Source organism: Macrobrachium nipponense, chromosome 9, assembly GCF_015104395.2.
Source record: "Macrobrachium nipponense isolate FS-2020 chromosome 9, ASM1510439v2, whole genome shotgun sequence".
Lineage (NCBI taxonomy): Eukaryota > Metazoa > Arthropoda > Malacostraca > Decapoda > Palaemonidae > Macrobrachium > Macrobrachium nipponense.
Window position 1 is genome coordinate 60,047,820 of NC_061110.1, and position 17,584 is coordinate 60,065,403.

Here is a 17,584-nt window from a genome sequence, read left to right on the forward strand (position 1 = left end):
CACCTGACTTTTGTACAGACTGACTGACTATGCACTTACCCCTTGTCCTTTAGTACCGCAGTTCAGTGGCATTATGGTAGGAGACTTTGAGCTCTTAGTATCTTAGACTTTGGGTTGAGTTTTTAACTCGGCATATGATTTCTCTGTTGTTTTATGTCCTGTTATTAATTTCTGTTTTCATACAATCAACTTACCTGTCAGATATATACATAGCTAAGACTCCGTCGTCCCCGACAGAAATTCAAATTTCGCGCCACTCGCTACAGGTAGGTCAGGTGATCTACCTGCCTGCCCTGGGCGGCAGGACTAGGAACCATTCCCGTTTTCTATCATATTTTCTCTGTCGCCGGTGGTATCAACATTGTTGTTACTACCTCCTGACTTAGATTCTTATTTCAACCTTTTGATCATCGTTTCTCTGCTTTTTGGTGACGTATCTGGATCGTGGTTTTTGGCATTCGCTACTGTGGACTGAATTTGGACTTGCTTTTTTATTTTTCTCAGTATGTCTGACTCAAATGTGAGTGTGAGAATGTGTGTGAATGTAGGCTGCAGGGTGAGGATACCGAAGGCTTCGGTTGATCCTCACACTGTATGTCGTAAATGTAGGGGGTTTGAATGTTCTTCTACTAATACCTGTCATGAATGTGAGGGGTTGAATGCAGAAGAATGGAAGACTAACTTCTTATTTGAGGAAGTTAGAGAGGGATAGGGTTAGACATTTGAAGAGTGTGAGTACAAGGCCTATTGAGCCTTTTATTGAACCTATATCTAACCTTGATGATTTTGATTCTCCCTCTGTGTCGAATTCACAAGCTTTACTTTCAGAATCGGGCTCTGAAATCGCCAGTCTGAAGGCTACTATCTCTAAGATGAAGTCCAAAATGGCGGTCTTACAAGGTAAGGATAATGAAAGTGAAGTGTTCAGTGAAGTGAGTGCTCCCAGTGTTGTGGGTGGGGCGTTTGATCGTCTCTGCGACGCTCCCAGGCCTAGACCGCTTCCAAGCTCCCATGCCCAGAGGAGAAGGAAAGTCGAAAGCCTTAAGGAGGTCGTGGGGAATCCCCAACGGTCAGACGTCCCTTCAGCAGGCTCTGTTTCGCTTCAGGCTGCTCAGGGCCGCTTTAGAAAAAGCGTCCTGCGAGAGTGTTTCTCTTCCTCTCCCTCTCCTTCACCTAAACGAGGGTGGAAGGATTCAGACCTTTCCAGGCCACTGAAAAGGCATTTGAGAGAACCTGATTTGAATTCAAGCCCGGAGCACTTCTCAGATGAAGCTCCCTCTATCAAAAAGGCGAAGGTTGCGTCAACGTCTCCCTACATGGACGTAGCGGACCGCTTGCCTTCGAATTCTCCTTCTCCTCCCATTGAAGATGACGTGGGAGAAGCTTCAAGGAAAATTCTTCTTGCTGTACAAGAACAGCTAGCCTCATTGGTGGGAGTTTTGGCGAGAGATCCTCCTCGTAAGAAGGACGTTTCTCTTCCGATCAAGAAGTCTCGTCCTCTCTCTCTCCTGCCAAACGCGAGGCGTCTTTCAGACATGAAGCTTCGTCTTCCAAACATGCTGAAGAAGTTTTGCTGTCTAGATCGAGATCGAGAGAGACGTATATCAGACACGAAGTGCAAGACATGACGCCAGATAGACGTGAGGCGTCTTCCAGGCGCGAGGCGTCATACAGAGCGTCATCTAAGCGCGAGGCGCCAGCCAAGTTTTTGGCGCCAGCCAGGACGCCAGTTGAGTGCGAGACGTCTTCCAGGCGCGAGGCGTCATCCAGACGTGAGGAGTCAGCCAAGCGCGAGGCGTCAGCCAGGACGCTCGGCGGACGAGAGGCGTCATCCAAGCGCGAGGCGTCATCCTTTTATGAGGAGAAGCCTAGGCGTTTGGCGCCAGCCAAGAGGGAAGCTTCTCACAAAGCTCAAACTTTGAAGAGGAGAGATTTTCATTCCCTTAGTCCCTCTCCTATCAGGAGTTTGTCTCCCCCAGAGGAAAGACGTCCTGATTTGTCTACGGAGTCTCCTCTAGACCCCGAGTTGGAGGAGAACTCAGAAGACAAGAACCGTGGAAGAGAAGGACTGTCAAGCTACAAAGTCTTGACAGCCCTGCTTCTTGAAGAATACGGAGACGCTTTATCCCCTGCCGCTCCTCCTTCTCCGCACGCTCTGTTCTCGAGCGCAAAGGCGAAGAAGTCTTCATCTTTTCTAAGAATGAAACCCACCATTTCTATGGAGAGGGCTCTTCAGTCTTTGAATTCGTGGATGGATTCGAAGGAGCTGGTCAGGACGGTCTTCTGCATGCCCTCAGCGAGACTCGCTCGAAAACGGGGCATTTGGTATCAGACGGGAGAGAATATGGGCCTTTCTCTTCCGTCTTCGGCTGAAGTGGACTTTTCGACGTTAGTCGATGCGTCAAGAAGACAAGGATTGAACTCTGCCCGTGTGACTTGGGGCATTTCAGAACTGGATCATCTCCTCAAGGGACTCTTCCATGTATTGGAAGTTTTCAACTTCTTAGATTGGTTCCTTGGGGTGATGTCCAAGAAGGCCCATGATTCAGAAGGACTCGATCCAGAAGTTCTCCTGTGTATACTGTCGTGTATCGACAAGGCGGTACAAGATGGCTCTTTAGAGATCTCCTCTTTATTTGGAGCGGGACTTCTTAAGAAAAGGACAGTCTTCAGTGCTTTTTTGACTAAAGCGGTCTCCCACTCTCAAAGAGCAGCACTGTTGTACTCTCCCTTATCGGACTTTTTGTTTCCTTCTCAGTTAGTGAAAGACATTTCCCGATCATTAACTGAGAAGGCGACTCAAGACCTTCTTACCCAGTCATCAAGGAAGAAGAGACCTGCGACTGCGGTGGAAAAGAAAGGACCGAGTACGTCGGTTCAGCCCTTTCGAGGAGGCCCTACCTCCAGAGCACCCTCAAGAAGGAAGGCTCCTGAGAAGAGAGGTAGGTCTGCCTTCCGTCCCTTTAAAAAGGGTTAAATGATGCTTCTCTCCTCCAAACACCAGTAGGTGCCAGGCTCTTAGAATTTGCGGAAGCCTGGGCACGTATAGGCACGGACGTCTCATCTTTGTCCATGATAAGGAAAGGATACCTTATATCTTTCCACGACAGTCCTCCCCTAACGTCAACTCCGCGGGAACTGTCAGCCAAATACAGGGATCCTGTACTGAAGGATACTTTTCGACTAATGGTGGATCAGATGTGGGACAAGAGAGCGATAGAACTAGTACTGGATCAAAACTCCCCGGGGTTTTACAATCGCCTTTTTCTGGTTGCAAAGGCCTCGGGGGGCTGGAGACCAGTACTGGACGTCAGCTCTCTGAACAAATTTGTTCAGAAGGAGAAGTTCTCCATGGAGACTTCTGCCTCAGTCCTTTCAGCTTTACGCCAAGGAGAGTGGATGGTGTGTCTGGATCTCCAGGACGCCTATTTCCACATACTGATTCACCCTTCGTCGAAGAAGTACCTCCGTTTTATGGCGGAGGGAAGGATATTTCAGTTCAGGGCCTTGTGTTTCGGCCTGTCCACAGCTCCTCAGGTCTTCACAAGCCTGATGAAGAATGTGGCAAGGTTTCTTCACCTAAAAGGGGTGAATATCTCTCTGTATCTGGACGACTGGCTCATCAGGGCCAGATCAGAGAGACAGTGTTTGGAGGACCTTATTCTGACCATGAACTTGATCAAGTCGTTGGGATTACTCGTGAACCTCGAAAAGTCGCAGCTGACCCCCAGACAGAACTTAGTCTATCTGGGGATTCAGATGGATTCTCGGGGTTTTCGAGTATTTCCTTCGCAAGAGAGACTCGCGAGAGGCTTGGAGAAAGTCTCTCTCTTCTTAAGGAAAGAACGGACGTCGGCGAGGGAATGGTTAAGCCTTCTGGGGACCCTTTCCTCGCTCGAACAGTTCTTTCCTCTAGGAAGACTTCATATTCGTCCACTTCAATTCTTTCTCAAGAGGTCTTGGAGTTGGAAGACAGGAAATCTAGCAGACGCCTTTCCCATTCCAGTGGAGATGAAGCCACACTTGGAATGGTGGTTGCCCCCATTGAAAGAGAACAAGGGAATCTCAATGAAGGTTCAGAGCCCAGACCTAGTGTTATACTCCGACGCGTCGGAGAAAGGTTGGGGGGCAACTTTAGGCCAGAGAGAAGTGTCAGGCATCTGGGAAGCAGCGCAGGTGTCCTGGCACATAAACTGCAAGGAGCTCTTTGCCGTACATCTGGCTCTAAAGAAACTAGAACCTTTGGTATCGAACCAAGTTGTTCAAGTAAATATGGACAATACCACAGCGTTGGCCTACATTCGGAAACAAGGAGGGACCCACTCCTTGTTCCTTTACGAACTGGCAAGAGACCTACTGCTTTGGACTTCCCAGAGGAATATCTCCCTGCTTACGAGATTTATTCAGGGAGTGAGAAACGTAAGGGCGGACAGGCTCAGCAGGAGGAACCAGGTCCTTCACACAGAGTGGACCCTCCACTCAGAAGTGTGTCAGAGTCTCTGGTCTCTTTGGGGGACTCCCCATGTGGATCTCTACGCTACATTCCTTTCCAAAAGACTGGAGGTATTTTGTTCGGTGGTAGAAGATCCCAGAGCTCTGATGGTAGACGCCTTCCTACTGGACTGGTCTCACGTAGACGTCTACGCTTTTCCTCCGTTCAAGATCCTGGGACTAGTTCTGAAGAAATTTGTAGCTTCAGAAGGAACACGGATGACCCTGATAGCCCCCTTTTGGCCAGCACAAGACTGGTTCACAGAGATGGTGGAGTGGACAGTAGATTTTCCCAGATCCCTCCCAAGAAGGACGGATCTTCTCAAACAACCACACTTCCAGAGGTATCCTCAAAACCTCCCCTCTCTCGCTCTGACTGCCTTTTGACTATCGAAAGACTTGTCAGAGCGAGAGGGTTTTCTCGCAAAGTTGCAAGCGCGATTGCGAGAGCCCGCAGAGCTTCCACTAGACGAGTATATCAGTCTAAGTGGGAAGTTTTTAGGTGGTGATGTAAGTCTAAGAAGTTGTCCTCCTCCACTACCTCTGTGACGGAAATCGCTGATTTCTTATTATTCTTGAGGGAAGATTTGCATCTATCGGTACCCACAATAAAGGGTTACAGAAGTATGCTTTCGGCAGTCTTCAGGAATAGAGGACTAGATCTAACAGAGAATAAGGATCTCCATGATCTCATAAGATCATTTGAGACTACGAAGTCGTCGGGGCCAGCTCCTCCTAGCTGGAACCTTGATGTAGTTTTAAAATTCCTTTCCTCTGATAAGTTCGAACCTCCTCATCTGACATCTTTTCGAGACCTTACTAGAAAATGTTTGTTCCTATTAGCTTTAGCCACAGCAAAAAGAGTTAGTGAACTGCATGCTCTAGAGGATAAAGTAGGATTTAAAGGGGACTCGGCCATTTGCTCGTTTAAAGCTTTATTTCTGGCTAAAAACGAGAATCCCTCGAATCCCTGGCCTAGGACCTTCGAGGTTAAAGGTTTATCGAGTCTCGTCGGGAGAGAGGCAGAAAGATCTCTGTGTCCTGTAAGAGCTCTGAAATTCTATCTTCAGAGAAAACAACAGATGGGGGGCTCAACACAAGGTCTTTGGTGCGCGGTAAAAGACCCCACAAGACTGATGTCCAAGAATGCTCTAGCGTTCTTTGTTAGAAGCGTCATTACAGATGCGCATAAGATCTGTCCTGACGACGCTTTTCGACTTCTAAAAGTGAAAGCTCATGAAGTAAGAGCAGTAGCGACATCTCTCTCGTTTCATAAAAATATGTCGCTAAAGAACATCTTGGAAGCGACATTTTGGAGATGCAACTCAGTATTTGCATCTCACTACTTGAGATGTTCGTGTGACCTATGAGAATTGTTTTTCTATAGGTCCTTTCGTGTCAGCGGATACGATACTGGGTACAGGAGCTAACACCAATCTTTAATTTATACTTACAGTCTATTAGATATGTTCTAGACTTTCTGCTGACAAAGTGCAGACGTCGCACTGGCGGCCAGTCACTATTGTTCAGTAAGGAACTCTTGTGATATCTTATTAGATTAGTATCATTTTTTTTTTGGAAATTATGTGTGTGTGCGTAATGTGTTTTTGAGTTATGGTTGTTGTGAAGAGTTTGGGGATAACTCGGAACAATTTTTAGTACTAACACGGTGGTTAGGATCAGGTGGTCGGGATTGGTTGTGTGCTCCTTCATAAGGTGTATTGTCATATAAGTGGATTAGCACCCATTGACAAAGTCCTTTCAGGCTCTGCCGAGTAAGCGGATAAGACCCCATCGGCAGACCCACAAGAACTCTTGGCCATAGATCATATATCTCGCTAAAGTTTCTTGAGGTGATGCAGACTACTGGGCAGCACCCACGAAGTCTACCACCTATCAGGTAGGAACCAAGGTTTATTTATACCTACAACATATGTTGTTTACCTGTCTATTCCATAAGTAGCTGTCTCTTACCCTCCACCAAAGGGTGCCAATCAGCTATGTATATATCTGACAGGTAAGTTGATTGTATGAAAATGATATTGTTATGATACAATAAAGTTTCATACATACTTACCTGGCAGATATATACATAGCTAAGACTCCGTCGTCCCCGACAGAAATTCAAATTTCGCGCCACTCGCTACAGGTAGGTCAGGTGATCTACCTGCCTGCCCTGGGCGGCAGGACTAGGAACCATTCCCGTTTTCTATCATATTTTCTCTCTTCCACCTGTCTCCTGCGGGGAGGCTGGGTGGGCCATTAATCGTATATATCTGCCAGGTAAGTATGTATGAAACTTTATTGTATCATAACAATATCATTTTTTTTCCTTTTCCATTAATTGGTTCCTCCTATTCTGCCCGAAAGGGAATTTTTATTCAGATTCCCTCCTTTTCAATGTGGTTAATCAGGCTTGATAAATTATATTGAGGTAATGTTTATTAATATGAAATTTTTATGATAAGATTAATATTAATAATACTTACGTGTATAATTTATCTAGTCCCACCCATCCTACCCCATGATCTACCTATCACAACTGAATTTCAAGGGAAGGTTTTATAACTGTTAATGGCAGTGTTGCCAACTGGCAGACAGAATAGGAGGTAACAGGGTTGCCAATATGGTAAATTTTGGTGCAGGTTTTGGGGATTTAGGGCTAGGTAAATTATACAGGTAAGTATCATTAATACTAATATTATCATAAAAATTCCATGTTCGGTCAAGAATTCCTCCTGTCTGCTTTCCAAGAATGGCCTCTTGTTTTTTATCAGGGACCTAATATCCAAAGCTTATTCCTGGATACAGAAGGAATCGCTTCCATTGCTTAAAGTGAGAGCGCATGTCAGAGCTGTGGCCACCTCTCTCTCTTTTAAACATAACTTGTCTCTCTTGGTGATACTTCAATACTATTTTTGTTAGAGTTATTTGAAGGAAGTAAAAACGATGTTTGAAAATTGCATTACCCTTGGCTTGTTGGCAGTGGCTGGCATGGTATTTGGTGAGGAAGCATAGGAGAGACACGATCTCTCTCCTATCTCTTTACCTTGTGTCAAGGATGTCAAGTTATGGGGAGCCTAGGGGGTACCTAGTACCTGGAGGACCCACCAGTCAGTTGGTTGGTTAGTATTTATTATGAATTTGTGTAACAATGTAAGGTGACCGGTTGATTCTTTGTTCTTGTTATTTTGGTGCTGCGGCCAGGGCAAGGGCATTAATATTTTATCTTGAGTCTTGTCAGCAGTCAGGAAGATCCCCTGCTGCAAGACTTCCACCGATGTAGAGGCGACTCCCGGCTCACTGCCACACCACTACAGGTTAAGATGAGCAGCACCAGCTGCAGCATCTCCTGCTGTAGCTCTCTTACCAGGAAAGCAACCGACAAACACTGAGCCAGTGTTAGCCATTCCTCTTGTTCAATAATAACATTCCTTTAATGTATTGAGTTAGTTCAGTCCATTCATCCCACCCCCCTTGTAATGTGGGATTCAGCTAAGTACTAATTACTTGGTAAGTTACTTTTATAAAAAATATTTTTATAATAAAATGAATTTTGTTCATGAAGCTTACCTGTCAGATATATATATAGCTGTATTCTCCGAAGTCCGACAGAATTTCAAAACTTCCGGCACACGCAGTGGTCGGCCAGGTGGTTAGTACCCATTCCCGCCGCTGGGAGGCGGGTATCAGGAACCATTCCCATTTTCTATTCAGATTTTCTCTGTCGCCGGTACTGTAAACACCTGTTTTCAGTACCTCCGTCTTAGGATTTTGAAACTTCATTGCTGCTAAGTATCCTAATTGTCTTTTGATTTATTAACCCTCTTACGCCGGAGCAGTAAATAAAAAATTGTCTCCCGTGTGCCGGAGGGGTTTCGGAGTGAGCGCAGAAGCGGAAAAAATATTTTTTCAAAAAATCACAGCGCGCTTAGTTTTCAAGATTAAGAGTTCATTTTTGGCCCCTTTTTTGTCATTGCCTGAAGTTTAGTATGCAACCATCAGAAATGAAAAAATTATCATTATCATAAATAAATAATGCGATATATGATAGCGCAAAAACGAAATTTCATATATAATTGTATTCAAATCGCGCTGTACGCAAAACGGTTAAAGGTAACAAGTTACTTTTTTTTTCGTTGTAATAAAAGCAACACAGAAAATATTATCACAAAATAATGCATGAATTCGTAACGCGCGGACGTAAACAAATATTTTTTTCAAAAATTCTTCATAAATCTAAATATTGTCCTAGAGACTTCCAATTTCTTTCAAAATGAAGACAAATGATTGAATATTACTATACTGTAAGAGTATTAGCTTACAATTGCAGTTTTCGACCATATCTGACAAGTTAAAGTTGACCGAATGTCGAATTTTTTTATATATATTTTTTATATGCAATTATTTCGGAAATAAGAAAAGCTACAACCTTCAAATATTTTTTGTTTTATTCTACATGAAATTGCGCACATTTTCATATATAAAACTCTATGAAATCCCTAATATGAAACGGAGCAAATATTCCGAGAATGGAACGTACGTATTTCGGAGATTTGTGGCGGAGAATCCGCGCGCGGAGGCAAGGAAAGATTTTTTTTTAAATTCACCATAAATCTAGATATTTTGCTAGAGACTTCGAATTTGTTTCAAGATGAAGATAAATGACTGAATATTACTAGACTGTAAGAGTTTTAGCTTACAATTGCGTTTTTCGACCATTTCGGTAGAGTCAAAGTTGACCGAACGTGGTTTTTTTTCTATTTATCGTGATTTATATGCAAATTTTTTAAAAATGAGAAAAGCTACAACCTTCAATTATTTTTTGTTGTATTCTACATGAAATTGCGCACATTTTCATATATAAAACTTTATGTAACGGCTAATTTAAAATGGTGCAAACATTACCACAATCGCACGTATGATTTTTTCGGAAGTTAGTTTTTTTTTAACCCCCCCCCCTGCGCGGACGTAAAGAAAATGTTATTTTTTTCATAAATTCACCATAAATCAAAATATTGTGCTAGAGACTTCCAATTTGTTGCAAAATGAAGGTAAATGCTTGAATATTACTAGAATGTAAGCGTTTTAGCTTACAATTGCGTTTTTAGACCATTTCGGTAGAGTCAAAGTTGACCGAAGGTTGAAATTTTGGCAATTATCGTTATTTATATGAAAATATCTCAAAACTGATCAAAGCTACAACCATGGGTTGTTTTTAGTTGTATTGTGCATGAAATTGCGCACATTTCCATATATAAAACTTTATATAACGGCTAATTTTAAAATGGTGCAAACATTACCACAATCGCATTTATGATTTTTTTCGGAAGAGTACTTTACCGCTCTGGGTACTAACGTAAGGAAAAAGTTTTTTCATAAATTCACCATAAATCGAAATATTGTGCTAGAGACTTCCAATTAGTTGCAAAATTAAGGTAAATGATTGAATATTACTAGAATATAAGCGTTTTAACTTACAATTGCGTTTTTCAACCATTTCGGTAGTCAAAGTTGACCGAAGGTTGAAATTTTGGCAATTATCGTTATTTATATGAAAATATCTCAAAACTGATAAAAGCTACAATCATGAGTATTTTATTGTTGTATTCTACATAAAAATGCGCACATTTTCATATATAATACTTCATGTAATGGCTAACTTACAATGGTACAAAAATTATGTCAAGTGACGAAATAATTTCCGAGATGTGTCACAGATACTTTTTAGTGCGGCAAGAAAGAAATTCGCGCTTGCGCGCCTGCGTAACGATTGTAAACAAAACAACACCTTGATCTGTGAACTCCCAGCATCCCCCAAGGCGCGTGATTCAAAAGTTTTAGGCTGGTAGGCCTATAAGTATTTTTCTGCAAATTTTAAAAAAAACTTTTGTAAGTCGACGTAAAATACATGCAGTCGGCACACGGGAGACAAAAAATGTCGACGTAAAATACGTCCAGTCGGCGTAAGAGGGTTAACTTGGATTTGTGGCTAGGCATACGCTATCATAAATTTATTTGAATTTGGTTTTGATTCATCTTTGCATAAAATATCTGAATCTAGTTAGGCTAGTTTTCAGAGTGTGTTGTCTGCAAGGTAAGATTAGGCTACCGAAAGCTTCGGTAGATCCGCACTGGGTATGCACGAGGTGTACGGGTCATGCTTCTTTGTTGAAAGATCAACGTAAGGAGTGTGAGAGTTTGACTGATTCCGAAGGGAAGACGTATGATTCGTATGTACGCAAATTAGAGCGTGATTGAATCAGGGGGTCTTCCTCAAAGACTGCATCAGTAAACAGAAGTCGGGGTAGTGAACCTGCTAACCTTCCTGTAGACTTTGTTTAGCCTAACCCTGTAGTATGGCCTACGGGCCATTAAGTTATGTCTGCTAGAGGTAATGCCCTTTCTGTTATTGTGGATTCCACCCGTATCTTGGAATCTAAAGTGCTGTGAAGTGTAGTGCCCCTAGGACCTGTTGACACTATCGTGCACGTGCACGAATCTTGAAGGATTGCTTCTCGTCCTACGAGGCGTCCTCCCCGCGCATGGGTTGGAGCTCTCGGAAGGGCTCGCGCCCTCTAAAAAGAAGCTTTAGAGAAGAGGACGCTTCATGTCCTCTCTCTTGTCAGGAGGGAGCGTCAGAGACTCCCAGGACCCAGGGAGAGGGCATGTCGAAAGCCGAAGGAGGGTTACGAGGAGCCCCAACCGATCTGACGTCCCTTCGGCAGGACCTGTGGATACTTCCCAGGCTGCCAAAGATCGTGCTCGAATCTTGAAAGATTGCTTTTCGTCATCAGAGACGTCCTCTCGGAAGGTCTCGCGCTCTCTGAAGAGAACTAAGACGCTAGATGTCGCACAGGCGGCCATCGTCTTTGGTTCCTCTGAGGAGGACGCTTCACGTCCGTTAGCTCCTTCTGCTTTGCGGTCGTCTCCTGAGCAATTTGAAGACTTTCCGCTGCAAAAGAGAGCAAAGATGCAAGATGTCGCACAGGCGGCCGTCATCTTTGGTCTCAGGGAGGAGGAGGCTTCACGTCCTTTATCTCCTGCTTTGTGAGCTTCGCAGGAGGGGACGTCTTCCGACGAGGGTGCTTTTGAGCGCCCCGGTCGCTCTACATATAGAACCGTGGCGGTCCATGTGAGAAGGAGGAGGGCTTCCTCTCGCCCCTCGTCTTCTCACAGGATCAGCCCTTCGCCTGAGAAGGAAGATTCTCCGTCAAAGAGGATTATTTTGTCTATACAAAAACAACTTGACTCGTTGATTGCAGAGAGAGAGGCAAAGCCGTATCGCAGAAGGAAGGATGATAAACTGCCAATCAAGAGGTCCAGGCAGTCCCCTTCTTCTCCTCGCTCCTCTCTTTCTCCTGTTGCTTCACCCTCTAGATTTCATGCAGCTCCCCAGCGGTTGTCTAGAGAGCACAAGGATCATCTTTCCAAACGTGCTTCAGTCGAGAGAAAGAAACATAGTTACCCTCGGAGCAAGGATGGTTTGCAAGAGATTATGCAGTCACGTAGCTCGCCGAGACGCCCCTCGCTCATCTATGAGGGTCTCTCCGTCGGCTGCCAGATACGACGCTAGTTCGGCAGCTAATCTGGACGCCAGGCGTGATGCTCGGCTGGACACTCGGCTGGACGCCAGGCGTGACGCTTTGCTGGACGCTCGTCCGGATGCTCAGCGTGACGCTTCTATGGACGCTCGTCAGGACGCCAGGCGTGGCGCTTTGCTGGACGCTTGTCTGGACGCTCAGCGTGACGCTTCGCTGGACGCTCAGCAGGACGCCAGGCGTGACGCTTTGCTGGACGCTCGTATGGACTCTCAGCGTGATGCTTGTCTGGACTCTCATCAAGACGATCAACAGGACGCTTTTCCAGACGCTCGAAGGATATTTTGGACTCTACTCAGACTCTCTTCTCCAGAATAACTATCCAACCTGCATGGATAAGGTAGTCAGGTTGGTTCTGATGAGATGGCATCTAGAAGGAGACTAGTAATTTTGAATATCTAATTGAAGCAGTTTTCGGTGTCATAAAACGTTTTGTCAGGTAAGTGGGTAAGACCCCATTGACGAAATATATAAACTCTCTGTCACGTAAATGGGTTAGTTCCCATTGACAAAGATTCCAATAACATTCTATCGCGTAAGCGGATAAGATCTCATTGACAAGATTCAGAAGAACCCTCATTCATTAGTCACTACCTCACGAAGGCTCGTCGGGCAAAGAGACTTGTAGACTATGTCCATGAAGTCTTATGTCTGATATCATAAGAAGTTCTCGGTTCTCATTTGAGGATCTCCTTCGATTAATACTAATTCGTTCTCTTGGCTAAGAGAACGAAGACAGTCGATTTCCATTCTCTCCCTTCCTCGGCAAGGAAAGGATGTAGTAGGGAGGTAGCTGTCTAAGTGTCTACAATATTCTATGTTTTGTTCATGAAACTTACCTGTCAGATATATATATCTGCCAGGTAAGTATGAACAAACTTTATTATTACTATCAACGATTGTATGGTTCAAGTTATATACGCATACCATAGTTACCCCTACTGAGGACAACCGAGAGGACGATTATTCTTAATGCATTTAATTGGTACTCCCTGCAATCTTCAGGAGTTGCCAGTTTCCCTTTTAGATATTTAAGGTGTTGTTACGACAATACCAATTCAGCCTTCTATATTTAGCAAATTCCGTTTCGCTTAAATATGCCAGCTTGAGAGTTTTCTTTCTGCTCGATGATGATAACAAACCTATTCATTCGTAGAATGGAGTAGCTGGCAACTCAGGCAGAGTAGTAGTGCGAGATGGCGAACGTACACTGCTGTCACTAGAGCCAGCTCAATTCCAGCTGGTTGTCTGCCATGCGCGGTCGGTTACGTCTCTCTCTCCTGCAGGATTGACTGACTAACCGTATCTCTGCTCTACAATCACGGACTTTAGCCTTGGGTTGAGGGGAATTCTAGCATGCATGAATGAACATCTTTTTCGCTTTGCGAGAATTTTTTCAACAAAGATATATATTAGACCTTTTCGTTTCTGTTTACCGCAAGGTAACAGAATTCTGTACGAGTCTACCATGGCATAGCACTATAATAATGCACACCTGCTTAACCCTTTACTGCTGACTGGACGTATTTTACGTCGACATACAAAAGTTTTTTTAAAAATTCGTGGAAAAATACTTTTAGGCCTACCAGCCGAAAGCTCTTGAATCACGCGCCTTGGGGGATGCTGGGAGTTCGCGGATCAAGGTGTTGTTTTATTTACAATCGTTACGCAGGCGCGCAAGCGCGAATTTCTTTCTTGCCGCACTAAAAAGTATCGGTGACACATCTCGGAAATTATTTCGTCACTTTGACATAATTTTTGTACCATTTTAAATTAGCCGTTACATGGAGTATTATATATGAAAATGTGCGCATTTTTATGTAAGTACAACAAAAAAAATATTCATGATTGTAGCTTTTATCAGTTTTGAGATATTTTCATATAAATAACGATAAGTGCCAAAATTTCAACCTTCGGTCAACTTTGACTCTACCGAAATGGTCGAAAAACGCAATTGTAAGCTAAAACTCTTATATTTTAGTAATATTCAATTATTTACCTTAATTTTGCAACTAATTGGAAGTCTCTAGCACAATATTTCGATTTATGGTGAATTTATGAAAATACTTTTTCCTTACGTCCGCACGGTAACTCTTCCGAAAAAAATCATACATGCGATTGTGATAATAATTGCACCATTTTAAATTAGCCGTTACATAAAGTTTTATATATGAAAATGTGCGCAATTTCATGCACAATACAACTAAAAACAACCCATGGTTGTAGCTTTGATCAATTTTGAAATATTTTCATATAAAAAATGATAAGTGACAAATTTTCAACCTTCGGTCAACTTTGACTCTACCGAAATGGTCTAAAAACGCAATTGTAAGCTAAAACGCTTACATTCTAGTAATATTCAAGCATTTGCCTTCATTTTGCAACAAATTGGAAGTCTCTAGCACAATATTTTGATTTATGGTGAATTTATGAAAAAAATAACATTTTCTTTACGTCCGCGCGGTAACTCTTCCGAAAAAGTCATACGTGGATTGTGGTAATGTTTGCACCATTTTAAATTAGCTGTTACATAAAGTTTTATATATGAAAATGTGCGCAATTTTATGTAGAATACAACGAAAAATAATTGAAGGTTGTAGCTTTTCTCATTTTTGAAATATTTGCATATAAATCACGATAAATAGAAAAAAAAAACCACATTCGGTCAACTTTGACTCTACCGAAATGGTCGAAAGACGCAATTGTAAGCTAAAAATCTTACAGTCTAGTAATATTCAGTCATTTATCTTCATCTTGAAACAAATTTGAAGTCTCTAGCACAATATTTAGATTTATGGTGAATTAAAAAAAAAATAAAAACTTTCCTTGCCTCCGCGCGCGGATTCTCCGCCACAAATCTCCAAAATGCGTACGTTCCATTCTCGGAATATATGCTCCGTTTCATATTAGGCATTTCATAGAGTTGTATATATGAAAATGTGCGCAATTTCATGTAGAATAAAACATAAAATATTTGAAGGTTGTAGCCTTTCTTATTTCCGAAATAATTGCATATAAAAAATATATATATAAAAAAATTCAACATTAGGTCAACTTTAACTCGTCAGATATGGTCGAAAACTGCATTTGTAAGCTTATATTCTTACAGTATAGTAATATTCAATCATTCGTCTTCATTTTGAAAGAAATTGGAAGTCTCTAGGACAATATTTAGATACGTATATGGTGAATTTTTGAAAAAAATTTGTTTACGTCCGCGCGTTACGAATTCATGCATTATTTTGTGATAATATTTTCTCTGTGTTGCTTTTATCGTTTTACAATGTGTTATATACCAAAATGATCGCAATTTAGTGTACATTACAACGAAAAAAAGTAACTTGTGTTACCTTTAACCGTTTCGCACACAGCGCGATTTGAATACAATTATATATGAAATTTCGTTTTTGCGCTATCATATATCGCATTATTTATATATGATAATGATAATTTTTTTCATTTCTGATGGTTGCATACTAAACTTCAGGCAATGACAAAAAAAGGAGCCAAAAATGAACTCTTAATCTTGAAAACTAAGCGCTCTGTGATTTTTTGAAAAAAATATTTTTTCCGCTTCCGCGCTCACGCTGAAACACCTCCGGCACACGGGAGACATTTTTTTTTTTACCGCTTCGGCGTTTAAGGGTTAAGCAAAGCGCAGCCTTATTAGGGAAGGAAACATGCTCGGTGAGGGAATGAATGAGTCTGCTGGGGACCATTTCCTTGCTGGAGAAGTTTGTTACCCTGAATAGACTGCAATTTAGACCTCTCCAGTTTTTCCTGCCGGAAAACTGGAATAGCATCGAAGATCTAGAAATTATTCTGAACATCTCTCAAAGTCAAGGATCACCTAAGGCGATAGCGAGACTGTGCCAGGCATCTGGAGAGGGGTACAGATGTCCTGGCTCATAATCTCATAAAATTGGAAGCAATTCGGTTGGTTCTCCAGTTCTTCTAAAAACAAGTTGTTTACCCAGTGGTCCAGATCAACTTGGACAATTCCACAGCTCTCACATATCTCAAGAAGTATCGAGAAACACTATCTTGGTCCCTGTTCGAGTTAACAAGAGAGAGCCTGTTGTGAGAACAAGCACGGAACGTAACGATCCTCAAGAGGTTCGTTGCACGTTGGCAGAACGTCCGTGTGTATCGTCTTGATCGACTGCAGCGAATACTGACGTCCGAGTAGAATCTTCGCTTAGAAGTATATCGCGGTTTGTGGAGACTTTAATGGCATCCTGTGACATATCTCTTCACAATGTTGAAGACGAAGAGGCTTCCTCTAGACTGCTCACTTATTCTCGATCCAGGAGCGGTAGCAACATACGCCATCCTATGGGATTGAACGGGGATGGATGTTTAGTCTCTTTCCCCTTTTCAAACTCTTAGGAGAAGTAATAAGATATTTGTTCATGAAACTTACCTGACAGATATATATATACTATAGCTGTATTCTCCGAAGTCCCACAGAATTTCAAAACTCCCGGCACACGCAGTGGGCGGCCAGGTGGTTAGTGCCCATTCCCGCCGCTGGGAGGTGGATATCAGGAACCATTCCCATCTTCTATTCAGATTTTTTTCTGTCGCCGGTAATGTAAACACCTGTTTTCATTACCTCTGCCTAGGATTTTGGAACTTCATTGCTGCTTAAGTATCTTGGTTGTTTTCTTTTTGGTTTATTAACTTGGATTTGCGGCTAGGCATACGCTATCATAAATTGATTTAATTTTGAATTTCTTGACATAAGACGTCTGAATCTAGTTAGGCTAGTTTCAGACTTTGTTGTCTGCAAGGGGTTAGGTGAGAATAACGAAACTTTTGATAGATTCTCACTTAATATGCACGACGTGTACATAATTCTTGTTGAAACATCAATGTAATTAGTGTGATATTTGACTGATTCCGAAGGAAGATGTATGATTCGTATGTACACAAATTAGAGCGTAATAGAATCAGGAGGTCTTCCTCCAAGATCAGTAAACAGAAGTCAGGGTAATGAACCTACTAACCTCCTGTAAACTTTATTTTGCCTAACCTTGTGGTATGGCCTACAGGCCTAGAGGAAGTGTTTGTGAGAGGTAATGCCCTTTCTGTTATGGTGGATTACATCAGTAATTAGAATCTAAAGTACTCGATCTCCAATCAGTGTTGCGATTGTAGTGATGTTGAATTAGTGCCCCTAGTGTTGTGGAGGGGGCGTCAGATTGGCCTTGTAACGCCTCTAGGTCTAGACCTCTGTCGGACTCCCAGGACCACAGGGAGAGGGCATGTCGAAAGCCGAAGGAGGGTTACGAGGAACCCCCACCGATCTGGCGTCCCTTTGGCAGGACCTGAAGACGCTTCCCAGGCTGCCAAAGATCATGCACATGCACGAATCATGAAAGATTGCTTCTCGTCCTCCGAGGCGTCCTACTCGCAGGGTTGGAGCTCTCGAAAGGACTCGCACCCTCTAAAAAAAGAAGCTTTAGAGAAGAGGATGCTTCACGTCCTCT

The 17,584-nt window shown here is 42.8% G+C and overlaps 1 protein-coding gene across 3 annotated transcripts in view; it reads left to right on the forward strand.

The window, feature by feature from the left end:
* Positions 1–17,584, forward strand: part of LOC135218244 (AP-3 complex subunit beta-2-like) — a 694,745-nt gene that overhangs the window by 100,589 nt on the left and 576,572 nt on the right. The gene's annotated exons all lie outside the window — the stretch shown is intronic.